The following is a 15,445-nucleotide window of genomic DNA, read 5'->3' as shown; positions in this document are numbered from 1 at the left end:
GGCGCCCGAGGGGATATGATCGGCGCCCGATTTTGCGGATAAGGCAGATTTTTTTTCTGTCCTTTTGTCGTACATCGGGGCCCGATGGGTGTTTTCGGGGCCCGATTGGTCACGTTTTCTGGCACTATAAATGGCTTATTTCTTCACTTTGAGGGGATGAGAGTCATGTGTAGGGATGGCAATGGGTACCCATTGGGCAGGGTACCATAGTGCCCATCCCCATACCCGCGTTTTAAGAAAATCCCCATACCCGAGCCCATACCCTCGTGGGCAATAAGTTTGGTGCCCGTCCCCATACCTTATGGGTATCTAAGTGCTCGTACCCGCACCCATTACCCGCACTTTCACAAGAAAAAGATAATAAATAACAAAAAATATCACAACATAATTAAAATATGATATGATATGAATACAATAAATATCAAAGACTTAGGATTAATTAACTAAATTTAATATAAATAAAATTATTTGTATAGTCTATATAATGTGCGGGCATGGGGCGGGGTGGGCACTAGAGTGCCCGTACCCGCACCCATACCCGTTCAAATTTGCGGGCAATTACCCATGTCCAAGCCCATACCCAACAATGCGGGTATTTACCCGCCCACCATGGGTATTTTTTGCGGGTGCCCATTGGGCTTGGGTCCAATTGCCATCCCTAGTCATGTGAGAGCTCAAGAGAGCTTGGTGAGGCTTGGTGAATCTCATGGAAACCAAAGGAGGGAACATTTAGGGTCTTAGATACTAAATGTTGAGAGTCTTTGGGTGAGGATTCAAAGCTTCATGGTGTGATTCCATGGAAACCAAAAGAGGGGGCTCTTGGGAAAAGGGTTGGTTCCTTTTGGTGGTAGATTCATGGGGGTTTGGGAAACACATGAGTGGAGTGACCTTGTAGTGAGGTTATCTTGTGTGGGAAACATTGTAAACACCATGGGTGTGTGATTATCATGAGTGATTTGTTCATGGGTGAGATAGGGAAAATGGGTAGAAATTAGGGTTGTTCAATTGTGAGCTTTCAAAGCTAATTTCTTGTAACTCATTTGTATATCTTTGTAAGAACTCATTGATAGTGGATTGGAGAGTAGAATCTCTCCCCCGGAGTAGGTTGGATTGAACCGAACCGGGTGAACAATCCTTGGTGTTGTCTTGGTGTTCTTTTACTCTCTTTAGCTTGTTGATTTCTTTGATTAGATTGTGGGTTTATGCTTTACACTTGATTGTTGTTGTTGCTTGTGCTTAAGTTTGGTTTTGGTTTGCCATTGACACTTTGCCCCACTTTGGAAAGTGATTGAAAATTCACAACATCACCAAATCATGCATTCACCAACAGATCCAATTTCTTTTCCAACTGAAACATAAGATCCATGTAATCACCCACGCTTCTGTTGTGATTCTTCGCATCTGCACCCATTATTCAACTATCAATAGGCATCTCAAATAAAATATACATTCTTGAGGCATTTGTATGTATTAACTTGTAAAGGGCGTTTTATGTCTTTCACTGATCATGCTAAATTTATTTTTCCCTCTCGATATGTTTTCATTAAGACCTCTTGGAACACCGTTGCAGTTAGTCTATAACTCTTCAGTTATTTGTAAAACCTTTGAAAAGTGTGAAATAGGAGAGTTGCTATAAAAGACTAGAAACAATTTGGTTAGAAACAAAAACCGCAGATAACAGTGCTCCCACAAAACATAATTTCTTGTGACATCAACTATTCGGATAATTGCATATATACTCAAGACAGATTGACAAAACAAGGACAACAGCTTTGGAGGTATCCAAGGATATGCTTCTTTAAAAGAATGATCCCTACCAGCTAAAAGTCTAAAACTGAACCAAAAGCACTTGGATACATATTCAGCTATTGAAGTCCTTATTCCTTGTTTTCAAGTCACTTAAAATTCATTTGCGAAGTTAGATTATGAAGAAACATTCACCTCCAAACAGAATTTGGTTGATCATAAAATTTTTAGATTCATTTGTTTCTTATGCACTAAAATTTAGCTGTGATTGAAAAAAATTGAAGCACGTAAAGTCATTCACTTGGAAATGGGAAGAAAAATAAAGTCATGTCAGGACTTGAAAAACCAACAAGTAAACAACATGTGACTTCAACCAAAAAACACAGCAGGTGGCAAAAAAAAAAAAAAAACGATAACTCACTTAAGCAATCACAAAGTCAAAGCTTCCCTTAAATTGCTGTCTCCGCTCACTTTCGAGAATAGCCAAAAAATTCTCCGTTACACCATTACTAATTACTGATACAAAGGCCATCAAAGTTGTTGTATCAAAATTTACCAGATAACTCCCACCAAAAAGACTACTAATTACTGATACAAAGGCTATGAAGTTCGTATTTGTAAAGTTCTATATACAATTTAAACCAAAATCCAAGATAAAATCCACATCTAATACTAGAAATTCAGAAATTGTGAAGCAAATAGAATCATGCCTCTTACAAGTATTCAAAATCTAAGTTGTGTGCTTGTTGTGTGTGTACAACTCAGGTCTAAAACAGTTAAGCTTAGTAATAATTATAATCATTATGCAGCAGCACAAGTGTTCAAAGGAAACACTTCTAAGTCACTTGTTTATGTGACAATAAAGCACTTTATTGCAGAACCACTTTAAACTATTTGCAACAAATCAACAAGTAGATACGTTGGTGATTATTTTGCATTGAAAAAAAGAATGCAAGTTTGCTCAGGACATACATCATATGTGGATCCTGATATTTGCTTTTTCAGTATATATTTACATTAAACATTCAAATACATTATCCAATGTTGGCCTCCATAATTTACATGTACTTCTAAAATGGTATTGATTCTATAATCTAATGCATGCCTCTAAACGTACAGGAATGAAAGCATCAAATTCAAACAATATCTGCAGCATAAACATCCTCCATAAAAAATTACATCAGGTCTCACCTTATCCAATGTTGTTCTCGTTCTTTGATTTATTTATGATTTTGAGCTTGGAGAACAAAAGTCACGACTTTTGCAAAAGGATCTCATAAATGTCGGTTCTCAGATTTATTTCTTTATCCCACATAAATTCTTGCAGATCTGAAAGCTCCTTTCCAGTATGGACAGAGTTTAGTTTGGAAACCCCTCACTTCATAATCGTTTCGACCTGGTATGCACATTTACATTAGCAACAACTTATAATAGCAACAACTTATAATATACAAACTAAACAGTAGACACGTTTCATTATAAAAAATTTAGTATAGAACAAGTCTTCCCATTTTTGGGGAGAGGGAACATTTTGTGATCATTACAGAAATAATCTAAACTCCAGTTCGAACAAAAGAAAATATGTACAGCTGCAGAAGGATCACATGAAATGTTCAATTCATACCAAAGTACAACTGAGCTGCAAAGCATATGATACATGATTCCCTTTCGAGCAACCAACGAATTTTGTGGTGTGAACCACCTCTAGACATCTCGTATGACAATGCAAAAAGAAAGGCCGCTAGATATGGTTTCCTGCCAAATGTATAATTATATTACTGATAGAGCCAAACCGCAAGCGCACGGCCTATCGAAGTAATAGTAGTAAGTAGAGTATCGTTCCGCTAGGGAGTTGGTCAATTTAATTAACTTTTAATGAATGATTAGAGGAGAGAAAGTTGATTAGAAAGGGTTTGATTGCTGAAGGTAAAAACAATAATAATAAAGGGCCTTAGGATCATTGGTTCATCTTAATAACTAATCCTTCACTTGACAAAACCTAAACTTCTAATTTCATGGTTTACACACTAATTTCTAAAGACCGGTTTCCCTTAGCCCCTCACCTTTCCGATGAAAGTCCGGTGAGAGTTTACTTCTAGCAACCAAGCCTATTTCACTGACATGATTACTAGAAGATGCATAGAGGATTGAAACTACTCTTTGTCTCAATAGTTGCAAAGACTATTTCACTGTTTTGCAACTATTGTCTAGATTCACTTGTTCCAACATCAAGACTCCGCTCTCGCTTTATGAATTGATGTTTAGGATGATGGATTAACGATTATCAAACCCTCCGCTTTCGCTTCCACAGTTTGATAATTGTTAATCCACGTTAAGACGGTGAATCTAGATTAGAAATTAGGGTTACATAGAAATTAGGGTTTAGACATGTTTTGTTTAGGATTGAGTCATTAGACTCCCCAATAATCCTAAGACTAAGAAGTCTACTCACTCATGTTCATCGTAGACATGGAGGAAGAAGAGAGAAATACGGTAAAATAAATTGCAAAGAAAGTAAAAGAGAAAATAAAGACTTTTATTAAAATTGCAATTGAAATAAACAAAGTAAAGGATGATTGTTCATGGTGGAGAGCTACTCTATTTATAGCTTTACAATCGACTTAGAAACTAAGCAAATAAAAGGGTAAAACAGTAAAGCTGCAACAGGGTAACTTGGCCTTGAAGAAAAAGCAGCAAAAGTGGCTTCTGGAGGTGGCACGGCCGTGCCACATGTTGGCACTGGCCGTGCCAAGCTTCTGACTTGGTGGGAACATATTTTTGTCCCGTATCTTCGTATTCTTGTGCTGTATTTGCTCCAGTCCTCTTTCTTTTGCTCCAAGACACCTTCCACCATATATTTATTCCTAAAATAAAATAAAACATAATTTGAAGTAAAATATTCTAATATAAAATAAAATGCAATAAAACTAAATCAAATCTAAAATAAAACTAAACTAAATAAGGCAATAATTAATACTATCTATGACTCATCAAACTCCCCCACACTTGAATCCTTGCTTGTCCTCAAGCAAAAGACAGCAAACATAGCAGCAACAAAGATTTGATTATGGCAATATTAAGAACAAATGTCTCTAGAGAAAGGCCTTGCCTCAAGTACACTAATTACAATTTCAAATACTTCTCATGAACCTATTCTACCCAACATCAAGTCTCAAGTGAGTGTGTGTGTGCAGTCCAACCCTTTTCTTGCTCCTGTATAAGACAGATATTATGAGGAATAGGTTCTATCCTTAGTGCTAAAGTAACCGAGAAAAGTCCTTTCTTCATTTCATATAAGAGTGATGGGAATTTGATTTAAAAATGAAGATGGCAATTCTTCTATGGAAGTATCATATATCTCAATATCTTTTATATTTGTCATCTTGCATAATAATTCTGGAAAATTCTTGAGACTCACACACACACAGATTTCGAATTTCTTAAGACAGGACAGCTGTAAGGGTCGAAAATGCTCAAGCTTGCTGCAACCAGATGCATTTAAGATTTCAAGTTTGTTTAGGTGTCCAATCGAATTGTGAATTGTAATTAAATTATTACAATATCGAAATGAGCACTCTTCTAAATTTGGAAGACCTGAGACATCGGGTATATGGGTTAAATATAGACAATAGTTCAATGTCAAGACTTTCATATAGTTGAACTCCTGCATAAAAAAAAAAAATATAAGTTGAAATTAAAATTATAATCTAATAGTGAATTATCAATATACACAATTGAAAAATGAACTTATTTCACTTGCCTTGCTCGAAATACAAGATAGAGACTTCAAAGGAGAACATGTCCAGGACAGTTACTTGGAAGATACCCAGGACAGTTACTTGGACCCCCAAAATAGTAAGCATCTTCAATGATAAGTGTTTTGAGATTTGTCATCTTCTTGCAAGCCATTCCATCCCACTCTGTTTCTCTTGCCGTTAAGGCAGCTTTGAAATATATCATTTCAATATTCTCAGTTCCCTTTTAACAAAATAAAAAAAGAATAAATCACAATACAAATATTATATTGAGTAATATACATGTAATTAAGTGAATAAAAAACACTAGTATGAGGTGGCAGGATGTTCAAAGTCATGGCTAACGCTAAAACAACAAACTGTTCATAAGTATAAGTTTTCCTTACCGTATTATCTCTTAAAACTTTAAGTATATCATCGTGAAACCACAACCTACTGCGTTCTCCAGGCTTGTTGGGAGATTCCTGTCAGACGACTTCTTTACCCATGTCCTCTATCAAGTCATGTAAGGTCACATAAGTGTCATATTCCCAATGGCCTATGAGAGATTTTTCAGCCAACACTCCAACATGATGTTCTATGCAATGGCCATAATGAGCATGAAGTATTTTTTTAACCTTCGTCCATTTACACCCTTTGAAGCAACAAGAAATGTCTAGAAAGACACTCTGATCCTTTTCCTTCAGAGCATCATAGCTTACTTGAAGTATACTTTGGATATCTTTATCGGGAATATTTTCATACTCATCTAATGCACGCTTCCAATCTTCTACCTTCCTTCCAAACAAATTGGCCCCTATTGTTACTATAGCTAACGGAAGGCCAGATGCATAAGTAACTACACGGTTTAAAATATCTTCATAACTTGAAGGAACTTTGTCATTTTTAAAAGCCATTCGCCTCAACAATTCAAGAGCTTCTGTCTCATTCAACCCTTCTACTGCATGTGTACTTGTAATCCCATGACAGGCTAGTAAATGTTTATCACGAGTGGTAATGATGACTCTGCTTCCACGACCGAACCAATCAAGTCCTCCAGCCAAAGCCTCTAGCTGCTCCAGTTTGTCAACATCATCAAGAACCAAAAGAATCTTCTTTCTTGATAGTCTTTCCTTTATAATTGGTATTCCCTCACTAACATCTGCTAACTGACCGTTAAATTTAACTGTTTTTGAAAGGAGCTCCTTCTGGAGATGTTTCAAGTTCTTAAGAGTTGAATTCTCTCTAACATTATGAAGAAAACGTACACCTTCAAATTGATCAGCAACAAAATTAAAAACTGCTTTTGCAAGTGTTGATTTACCCATGCCTCCAGTACCATAAAGTCCTACCAAGCGGACCTCATCCTCAGAGCCCATGTCAAGAAGCAATTTCACTTGTTCTATTCGAGACTGTAATCCAATCGGGTATTTGGCTACGTTTAAAAAAACATGATTGATAATGTTGGAGATGTCTTCGACTATCTTCTCAATAAACTTGTATTCATATCTATTCATGTCGAATAAGATAAGTTAGAACATACACTAAAATCAAAATCACATCCATGTATTGAGAATATATTATGCAATTCTAACTTTTTTGACATATAAATAACTTACATTTGTTTTAAAAACATTAATAGAAAATGTGTTCCTATTTAAGCTTTCAGATTAGATTATTTAGGTATAAAAATTAAAGAAATAAAATATAAAAAGGAAAAAACAAGATTTAAGTAAAGTGGGGTACTCATGATGAGGACTATAAGGGTAGCCGGACAAGTTAGCAGCTTGGGTAAGAGCCATCTTCCATTGACGCAATCGCTCCATGTTTTTCTCGTTATTTTGGAACCTCTCTTCATGCTTAATAAGATGCTCACCATAACTCCCACTCTGATGTCGTATGTGAGTAGGTTCCACATCATAGAAAACGGGCAATACCAAGCAACTCTTTGTCTTGTAGCAGTGAATGATACGGACAAGTTCGTCCAAACAAAATGAAGAAGATGCATAGTTGGCAGAAAATATGGGAATAAAAATCCTAGATTCTTCGATGGCCTTGACAAGTGATGGTGTGATTTCATCTCCTCTTTCAAGATCATTATCATCAATGAAAGTACGAATTCCCTTGTCAATAAGAGCCTTATAGAGATTACCGGTAAAATTGTTGCGAGTGTCACTGCCCCTGAAACTGAGGAACACTCGAGAAGGTGATTGGATAGCCATGAGAATTGAAAGAGTTTGGTTGAAAAGACTTTGAAAGTGGAGAATATGAATGAGTAATTTGTGTGGTCTGTGAGGTGGATTCTTTAAAACTAATGACAAAAATATTATGTGAAACTTCCCTGCAAAATCCTAGCAAGACTTTAGTATAATGATGAAAGACGGTAAAACTGTGTGTGCTATAATGACAAAACAAGTCAATAAAAAGTACTGGAACTATCTATCTATATTATATTATATTACTAGCAAGACTTTTTACAAGTCTTACTTTACTATGCTACTTAATTACTCAGTGTTAAATTCAAGCTATGCTGTTCAAACACAAAAGAGTTTTTTTTTTTTAGGGAAAACACAGAAGAGTTAGTAATGCATATACAAAAAAGTTCTGATAAATTCCATTTAAAAAGCTAGTTATTTAACATTTAACAACAAGATCATATTAACATATAATAAAGACCATATAAGTAAAAATTAAACATTTTATATTCATTCATCAAATGATGTATGTAGTATATGATTAAGATCATATACATCATTAATTGAATGAATCTAAAATGTATATTTTTACTTATAATAGTAACCGAATATCTTTTGGTCCGTTAGGAGTTATTAGACCCTCTGCTTTTACAATGTGTGCAACTTCCTTCTTATCTTCCGTATGAAAATGTAGTTTTATTTTATTTTATGTTTGACCAATCGTCAATAATATCATGATAATCATATCCATAAGTATTACTTGCAAATTATAAGTCGCTTTAGAAAGAAAAAAAATTGTCTCAAATTATAACTCAGTTTACAATACCAACAAACAATAATATTACTTTTTCTATTTTGCCTTTAACTATTTATTACTCTCTCTTCTTTTAATTTTTAATTTATCTTTCTCATACCATTTATTTAAGACAATTTTGTAAAACAACTCATGATATATCTTTCTCATGCAAAAAAATTACATTTTTTAATAGGTGTGAAATTCCCAAAATATCATATAATTTGGTACAATGGAAGTATTTAAAGCATTTTAAAAGGTAATGTTTACAAGGAAAATCAAGTTAGTGTACAACGTATTTGTCAAACAGAAGATACTCTGAAACATAAGTGCCAGATACGTGTACAGTATTTGTGATACTTTTTTTTTTTTGAAGGAGTATTTGTGGTACTTCTTTTTTGCTTATTAATGTATAGTGAGTAAAATTTATGGCCTTCTGTTATACATTAATATGATACTGTATTATTTGTGCGTTTGAGTTTCTTTGTTATTGTAACCAACTCTAAAATTTGACTTTTTAAACTTCTAATGTGATTTTGTTTTTTGTGAATTGAAGAATTTAACTCTTTCATGTTATATTATAGTATTAATAGTGTTTTACCACCTGCAACATAGGTCATTTTCAGTTTACCCACTGTAATAAAAAATTAGATTGCATCCTTGTAAAATAAAGATTATTCAGAAATAGACCATGACCCCATCTGACTGTGTAACTAAGATGATGTGGTGCGCAGAGTCAGCATTTTTTTATTATGTGGCGCTGTAATTGTATTATTTTTTTATTTTTTTTGTCCATGATATAAGTTTAAAATCATCTTCATCTTCTTTAACTTAAAGGTGCATGGTGTGTTGGATTAATTATTTAATTAATCAATTATGAATTGACAATAATCAATTATTATAAGTTAATCTTATAATATAAATTCTGGTCTATTGTGTTAAGCACTAATTATATGATGAATTTGAGTGATTGGGTTATTGTTACTAAATGGACCGTGATGGGTTGCACCATTTAGATAAGCCCAATGAGAGGTCCCTGCCCTCAGCCATTTAGCTATTTAAACGTCATCCCATTAGACAGTTAATTATTCTGAATATCATTGTGTAGACCTAAAGCTAGACGGAATGAGGGTAGTTATCCCTCTCATAGTTGTCGGCGTTGTCTACGGGTATCCTTCATCAAGCTAATGCAAAGGTACACAATTTGTAGTTCCTTCCTTTGTTACTGATGATATGCTATAATTTGTATCTAGTGATTGATGGCTAAACCCTAAAACTTTTATCATGGTGTTCATTACAAATCAAGAATTTTTTATTAAAAAACCTACAAATTCATTAAAAAACCTACAAATTCATTAAAAAACAACATGGGCACAACAACACCACCACCTTCCTCTTCTGTTCATCCTTCTCTCTCTGATTTGTTTTATTTTGTTCTCAAGAACAACAATAGCACTCTGTAATCAGTTTTCCTTGATGTGGAAATAATAGTCTCAAGAAATGAGGGTTTGATTTGTGACCCTTTTTAGATTTAACCTGCACTTGTGGTAAGTGATTCTCAAGTAGATACTTTAAAGAAATAAAAACTGGGTTAAGTTAAAAAGTTCAGAAGTACGTGTAGACTCATTCTAATTGTTTGATATTTCTATTAATTTATGGCTGTAGAATTTCTATCCACATAAAACATAAGTGTAGACTCATCCTAACAAGTGACAATCAGCATCACAGACAGAGAGAGAAGTAGAACAGCTCAATTATTTCATCATGGTAAATATTTCATCATGGTAAATATATTGAATAGTATAGTTGCATTGCATTAATTCGCAACAATATGACATTCTGGATCATTGAGATGTCCCATCATCTGTCCTTTCTCATCACAATTTTTGCACCGCAAATTTTTATCTCTTTTATCAATTGCTTGCATTTTTTTGTCTTTCCCTTGAATCCAACTTATGGTACAACATGTGAGAGTGTACTACTACTACCTAATCCAAATGAATAAAGAATTGATGATGATGTTGTTTTGTCTGCAAAGTTTGATAATTGATGATGTAACTTTCAACCCTTTTTTTGTATAAGTGGTGGGTTTAACATATTAATAATTGTTATGATTACATATATGAATAAGGTATGTTGGTCTCATTCTTGAAGTTTTTGTGGTATGTATGTCTAGATAAAGTAGGAATAAAATAACTGGAGAAGAGAAAAACTATTTTTAGTTAAATGACATCCTTATTTATTAATTTTATTAGGTCTGTAGCAACTTAACCTAATAATTTTCCTCTAAAATGTTGCATTAGGTTTGCAGCAATTTAACCTAACAAATTCCATCTAAAATACAGCGCACCAATTTAACCTAACAAATTCCTTCTAAAATGCAGCAATCCCTAATATTTCTCCTCACTGATGAGCTTTTCATTCCTATTCTGTTGTGTCATCGTTTGTATATATCTATTGTTTCTATAGACTTTTTTTTGGACAAGTTATTGTACACTTATTTAATACGTTTACAAACAGAATACCCTAATTTCCATGCAAACTCGGCTACCCTAATTTCCATGCAAACTCGATTATATATAGAAAACCCTAAACTGTGTTTCATAACAAAATGTATTGAATAGTATAGTTGCATTGCATTAATTCACAACAAAATGACATACATTCTGGAGCATTGAGATGTCCCATCATCTGTCCTTTCGCATCACAATTTTGCACCGCAAATTTTGATCTCTTGTATCAATTGCTTGCATTTTCTTGTCTTTCCCTTGAATCCAACTTATGATACAACATGTGAGAATGTACTACTACTAGTACATAATCGAAATGAACAAAGAATTGATGATGATGTTGTTTTTGTCTGCAAAGTTTGATAATTGATAGTGTAACTTTCAACACCCCTGAAAATTTCAACATATTAATAGTTGTTATGATTACATTTATGAATAAGGTATGTTGGCCTCATTCTTGAAGTTTTTGTGGTATGTAATGTCTAGACAAAATAGAAACCTCAATAAATGGGTGACTAGAGAGACAAGGGTTTCTATTAATTAGATGCTAAATGATTAAGGTTCTGAATGATTATGGAAATGTATAATTTAACTTAATTGAATATTAGTCAGAATTGAGTAACAGAGGAGTAGATATATGATAATGTAACATTGAAGAGGTGGTAGAATAGTGTATCTATGCTTAATGTTGACATATACTATTAGGTGGTGAAATTCATGCTAACGAGTGCCTTCGGATCACTCTTTAAGGGCTTTAAATATGTGTGTATACTAGTATTATTGAAATCCAAAAATGATCTTAATTAAACCTGTTATACTAGTATTATTGATAAACATTAATGGTACTATTTTTAACTCTAATATGTTTGGTTAAATTTTTATGAACAGAATGACAGAGAGATGGAATACTGTAATGATACTTGATATAAGAGTGTCAATGAAGACCTGAAAAGGATAAAACTTATTGGACAAGTTGCAGATGGACATTGTTCAAAAGACATTTCCGTCGTTGAAATAAGTCGTCGCATCTTCTCCGCGATTGCTTGCTAATTGTTATAAACAGTGTGTATTATAGAGCTGTAATTTTTCCCACCACTCATGTTTGTAAGAGATGATAATGGAAAACATGGCCTTAATTTAATTATGCTTAATTATGCACTTGTTAGTTGGAATGTATTATCAATGACTTGTTCAGTGCTCTACTTGAATAATGTATTACCAAATTTTGTCTGTTTGATTGACCTAATATCGAGATATGATCTTCTTATCAGTTAGATTAGTCCAACTTTTGAAATTCTACTAGAGAGGTTTATGAGGAACTAAGCTTATATTTGCATGTGTAGATTTGTTTGGCATTGAATAACTTCTAGAAATTGAAATGTGTGTATGACCAAATGTCACCGTGAGCACCTCACGGCACATGTTGCATCTTCAACATTAATGTCATGTTCTTCAAAACACCCTTGTCTACATGGATGGAACGTGTCATTGGTTATGTAAAAATCATAGCCCTGGTGGATCATGTTTGGTATCATTTAACTTGAGCAATGAGGTGTTCTTCATAACACCCACACCCTCTGATTGTTTTGATGTTAAAGTTGAATGGATAAATTTGGTGGTGTTAAATAGGTCCATTGTTTTGATCTCATATCATAAAAAATATGATTACTTTTCATATATCAAAGCCCTAATTTTTCCAAAACCCTAATGGCTACAATTACTGTTTTACCCTAACTAAATCTATATATAAAAGTTGTCCCAAGCCAATTTTGAAGCCCTAATTTTTCCAAAACCCTAATGGCTACAATTACTGTTTTACCCTAACTAAATCGTTAATTATGAAAACAAAAAAAAAGGAAATCACAGGATAAACATAAAACCCTAATAAAAGGAAATCATAATAAAAGGAAATCATCTATCTATATATAAAAGTTGTCCCAAGCCAATTTTGAAGCCCTAATTTTTCCAAAACCCTAATGGCTACAATTACTGTTTTACCCTAACTAAATCGTTAAAAGTTGTCCCAAGCCAATTTTGAAGCCCTAATTTTTCCAAAACCCTAATGGCTACAATTACTATTTTACCCTAACTAAATCGTTAATTATGAAAACAAAAAAAAAAGGAAATCACAGGATAAACATAAAACTCTAATAAAAGGAAATCATTTGAAGCCCTAATTTTTCCAAAACCCTAATGGCTACAATTACTGTTTTACCCTAACTAAATCGTTAATTATGAAAACAAAAAAAAGGAAATCACAGGATAAACATAAAACCCTAATAAAAGGAAATCAAGGAAACAAATTGGACGGATAAACATCACACAAAAAAAACGTGAATCACGGTTCTATATTGTTTCCTATTTTGTTTCCACACTAAACTATCTGCTTCTATAACAAATAAAGCCGCAAGTCAGAAATCCTTTCTCCAATTCTTGACCTATGGCTGGAAGAACCATGGAAACTCTCCTCTCCTATCACTGCCTAACTGGTAGACACTTCAACACATATTCCTAAATATTTAACTCTTATGGTCGCCGACCCATAGAAGTACTGCCGTTTTCCCCTTTTTTCTTTTCTCCAATTCATTTTCTTTCTGATATGAAATTTAACTTACCATCTTTTCTCCTCTTTATGCAATCCTGGATGCGGCAAATTAGAGCAGAGATTGGTGATGTATCCAAAGCTGATGGGTAGATACTTTTATCTTTCTCAATTTATTTTTTTATATTCCATGCATTTCACCTTAAACTTCTTTTTCATTGTAAAACCAGCTCTGCCATTTTCGAGATGGGTAATACCAAAGTCATTGCTATTGTTTATGGTCCTAGAGAGGTACTTTACAATCAATCATTTTACTTGCTTATGCATCGTCATTCGTCTAAATTTATATATTTTCTAATGGAATAATCAGCTTTGCTGCTTACAAAAGTTTTGAGCTTTAGATGATGTTGTCGTTTTTATAGTATCTTCTATATATTTCAGGTGCAAAATAGGAGCCAACAAATGAGCGACAAGGCTCTGGTATAGCTCAAATTTCATTTTTTTTTATTTTGTTTATATGATTTTTGAGGAGATAATCATGATTTGTTGATAGTTTAGGAAAAATTTAATTTTGGGCTTATTTTGTATATCCATTGATCTTGATTTGTATGTTTTGGGTTTGAAGGTCTTAATTTTGTGTCAGTGTTATTTGGCCCTAATTTTTCCAAAACCCTAATGGCTACAATTACTGTTTTACCCTAACTAAATCGTTAATTATGAAAACAAAAAAAAGGAAATCACAGGATAAACATAAAACCCTAATAAAAGGAAATCAAGGAAACAAATTGGACGGATAAACATCACACAAAAAAAACGTGAATCACGGTTCTATATTGTTTCCTATTTTGTTTCCACACTAAACTATCTGCTTCTACAACAAATAAAGCCGCAAGTCAGAAATCCTTTCTCCAATTCTTGACCTATGGCTGGAAGAACCATGGAAACTCTCCTCTCCTATCACTGCCTAACTGGTAGACACTTCAACACATATTCCTAAATATTTAACTCTTATGGTCGTCGACCCATAGAAGTACTGCCGTTTTCCCCTTTTTTCTTTTCTCCAATTCATTTTCTTTCTGATATGAAATTTAACTTACCATCTTTTCTCCTCTTTATGCAATCCTGGATGCGGCAAATTAGAGCAGAGATTGGTGATGTATCCAAAACTGATGGGTAGATACTTTTATCTTTCTCAATTTATTTTTTTATATTCCATGCATTTCACCTTAAACTTCTTTTTCATTGTAAAACCAGCTCTGCCATTTTCGAGATGGGTAATACCAAAGTCATTGCTACTGTTTATGGTCCTAGAGAGGTACTTTACAATCAATCATTTTACTTGCTTATGCATCGTCATTCGTCTAAATTTATATATTTTCTAATGGAATAATCAGCTTTGCTGCTTACAAAAGTTTTGAGCTTTAGATGATGTTGTCGTTTTTATAGTATCTTCTATATATTTCAGGTGCAAAATAGGAGCCAACAAATGAGCGACAAGGCTCTGGTATAGCTCAAATTTCATTTTTTTTTATTTTGTTTATATGATTTTTGAGGAGATAATCATGATTTGTTGATAGTTTAGGAAAAATTTAATTTTGGGCTTATTTTGTATATCCATTGATCTTGATTTGTATGTTTTGGGTTTGAAGGTCTTAATTTTGTGTCAGTGTTATTTGGCCCTAATTTTTCCAAAACCCTAATGGCTACAATTACTGTTTTACCCTAACTAAATCGTTAATTATGAAAACAAAAAAAAGGAAATCACAGGATAAACATAAAACCCTAATAAAAGGAAATCAAGGAAACAAATTGGACGGATAAACATCACACAAAAAAAACGTGAATCACGGTTCTATATTGTTTCCTATTTTGTTTCCACACTAAACTATCTGCTTCTACAACAAATAAAGCCGCAAGTCAGAAAT

The 15,445-nt window shown here is 33.6% G+C and overlaps 1 protein-coding gene, 1 long non-coding RNA gene and 1 pseudogene across 10 annotated transcripts in view; 1 reads left to right on the top strand and 2 right to left on the bottom strand.

Annotated features, from left to right (window-relative positions):
• LOC146917219 (uncharacterized) overlaps positions 1-15,445 on the bottom strand; it is a 97,094-nt gene that overhangs the window by 22,003 nt on the left and 59,646 nt on the right. Inside the window, exons 1-3 of one of the 8 annotated variants that reach the window (XR_015015521.1) lie at positions 3,371-3,520; positions 2,938-3,142; positions 192-2,262 (exon numbers count right to left, since the gene is read on the bottom strand). The exons of 6 other annotated variants lie outside the window; for them this stretch is intronic. The gene's annotated coding sequence lies outside the window, so the exon portion shown is untranslated. Of the gene's footprint in view, positions 1-191; positions 2,263-2,937; positions 3,143-3,370; positions 3,521-15,445 lie in introns of those variants that run through there. One more of the 8 variants, XR_015015520.1, reaches the window with a different exon arrangement.
• On the bottom strand, positions 4,262-7,762 carry LOC146917225 (disease resistance protein Roq1-like; annotated as a pseudogene). The gene is made up of 4 exons (XR_015015519.1): positions 7,227-7,762; positions 5,888-6,989; positions 5,507-5,724; positions 4,262-5,410 (listed from the first exon to the last, which is right to left on the bottom strand). The product of XR_015015519.1 is annotated as a disease resistance protein Roq1-like (transcript).
• On the top strand, positions 10,132-12,119 carry LOC146917224 (uncharacterized). The gene is made up of 2 exons (XR_015014135.1): positions 10,132-10,235; positions 11,867-12,119. It is a non-coding gene; the product is annotated as an uncharacterized LOC146917224 (long non-coding RNA).

The sequence above is a fragment of the Medicago sativa genome, chromosome 6 (assembly GCF_051527215.1).
Source record: "Medicago sativa cultivar Bolivia chromosome 6, Bolivia_mono, whole genome shotgun sequence".
Classification (NCBI taxonomy): domain Eukaryota; kingdom Viridiplantae; phylum Streptophyta; class Magnoliopsida; order Fabales; family Fabaceae; genus Medicago; species Medicago sativa.
Note: the sequence above shows the minus strand (reverse complement) of the source record. Positions and strands in the feature narration are given on the sequence as shown.